At 43.4% G+C, this 2,153-nt stretch overlaps 1 long non-coding RNA gene across 1 annotated transcript in view; it reads right to left on the bottom strand.

The window, feature by feature from the left end:
- Window positions 1–2,153, bottom strand: part of LOC106533020 (uncharacterized) — a 14,736-nt gene that overhangs the window by 10,253 nt on the left and 2,330 nt on the right. The window contains exon 2 of the long non-coding RNA XR_001312181.1: window positions 1,657–1,743. This is a non-coding gene — a long non-coding RNA (uncharacterized LOC106533020). The remainder of the gene's footprint in view (window positions 1–1,656; window positions 1,744–2,153) is intronic.

Genomic DNA, 2,153 nt, shown 5'->3' with positions numbered 1-2,153 from the left:
GATGATGATGATGATGATGATGATGATGATGATGATGATGATGATGATGATGATGATGATGATGATGATGATGATGATGATGATGAAACAGAATCGTTCCTGAGATGATGAGGAAATAGAATCATTCCTCAAATGAGGAGGAAACATAATTGTTCCTCAGACAATGATGAAGAAACCGAATCGTTCCTTAGACGATGAGGAAAGAGAATTATTCCTCTGATGATGATGAGGAGGAAACAGAATCATTCCTGATGAGGAAAAATAATCGTTCCTCTGATTATGAGGAAATAGAATCGTTCCTCGGATGATGATGAGGAAACAGAATCGTTCCTCAGAYGATGAGGAAAGAGAATGGTTCCTCAGATGACGAGGAAACAGAATCATTCCTCTGATGATGATGAGGAAAAAGAATCGTTCCTCCGATGATGAGGAAACAGAATCATTCCTGGTGAGGAAAAAGAATCGTTCCTCCAGTGATGAGGAAACGGAATCATTCCTGATTAGGAAAAAGAATCATTCCTCTGATGATGAGGAAACATAATTGTTCCTGATGAGGAAAAAGAATCGTTCCTCTGATGATGATGAGGAAACAATCATTCCTCGGATGATGATGAGGAAACTGAATCGTTCCTTGGATGATGAGGAAAAAGAATCGTTCCTCTGACGATGAGGAAAGAGAATGGTTCCTCAGATGACGAGGAAACAGAATCATTCTTCTGATGATGATGAGGAAACAGAATCGTCCTTCTGATGATGATGATGAGGAAACAGAATCGTTCCTGAGATGATGAGGAAATAGAATCATTCCTCAAATGATGAGGAAACAGAATTGTTCCTCGGATGATGAGGAAACAGAATTGTTCCTCTGATTATGAGGAAATAGAATCGTTCCTCCGATGAAGAAACAGAATCATTCCTGAGATGATGAGGAAATAGAATCATTCCTCAAATGATGAGGAAACAGAATTGTTCCTCAGATGATGAGAAAGAGAATGGTTCCTCAGATGACGAGGAAAGAGAATCATTCCTCTGATGATGATGATGAGGAAACAGAATCATTCCTCGGATGATGAGGAAACAGAATCGTTCCTCGGATGATGAGGAAACAGAATCGTTCCTCGGATGATGAGGAAACAGAATCGTTCCTCTGACGATGAGGAAACAGATGATGGGACCGTTAGGACGGTTTGGAGCTGAATGAAAGCATCAGACTTCATTCAGAGACAGAAGGTGAAGAAAGGAAAGGAGACAAAGCTGCAGAGCTGCCCCCTCCCTCCACCCGTCAGCTGGAGAGACCAGAAAAAAAAAGATGGAGGCAAATGAAGGCACACAAAGCCAGAGCTGCTCCCTCTCTCTCTCCAGCTCACTAATCGGCGTCGTTGCTGCATGCCTGTCGCCCGTTACATGGCAGCATCACCATGGAGACCGGGGTCTGAGTAATCATTTGTGCAATGACCCCTATTCTCCAGGGGGGAGGCGAGGGGGGAGGACGGGCTGAAAACACAGCCTGCAGAGGGGAGGAGGAGGGGGAGGATGAGGAGGATGAGGAGGAGGAGGAGGAGGAGGACCCAGACAGAAAAATAAAGCAGATTTTTTCTACAGACAGCAGGAAACGACAGAATAAATTTATACAAACAGAGAAAATGTCAGAATTACCCTTTAACCTCTGCTGGTTCTGATGGTTCTGATGGTGACTGTATCGGGCCGAACCCATCCTGTCTCTGCTTGTAGAAACTTTAAACTCTAAGGGAAACAGGAGCAGGAATCGAACCAGCGGCAGTAGTGTCAGTGCATTAGCAAGGTTAGCATCGTTAGTAGTGTTAGCAGCATTAGCAAGGTTATCATCGTTAGTAGTGTTAGCAGCATTAGCAAGGTTAGCATCGTTAGTAGTGTTAGCAGCATTAGCAAGGTTAGCATCGTTAGTAGTGTTAGCAGCATTAGCGAGGTTAGCATCATTAGTAGTGTTGGCAGCATTAGCAATGTTATCGTTAGCAGTGTTAGTGCATTAGCAAGGTTATCATCGTTAGTAGTGTTAGCAGCATTAGCGAGGTTAGCATCATTAGTAGTGTTGGCAGCATTAGCAACGTTATCGTTAGCAGTGTTAGTGCATTAGCGAGGTTAGCATCATTAGTAGTGTTGGCAGCATTAGCAAG

Source organism: Austrofundulus limnaeus, unplaced genomic scaffold (assembly GCF_001266775.1).
Source record: "Austrofundulus limnaeus strain Quisiro unplaced genomic scaffold, Austrofundulus_limnaeus-1.0 Scaffold869, whole genome shotgun sequence".
Lineage (NCBI taxonomy): Eukaryota > Metazoa > Chordata > Actinopteri > Cyprinodontiformes > Rivulidae > Austrofundulus > Austrofundulus limnaeus.
The sequence above is the reverse complement of the archived record's forward strand: the minus strand, read 5'-3'. Positions and strand labels throughout refer to the sequence as shown.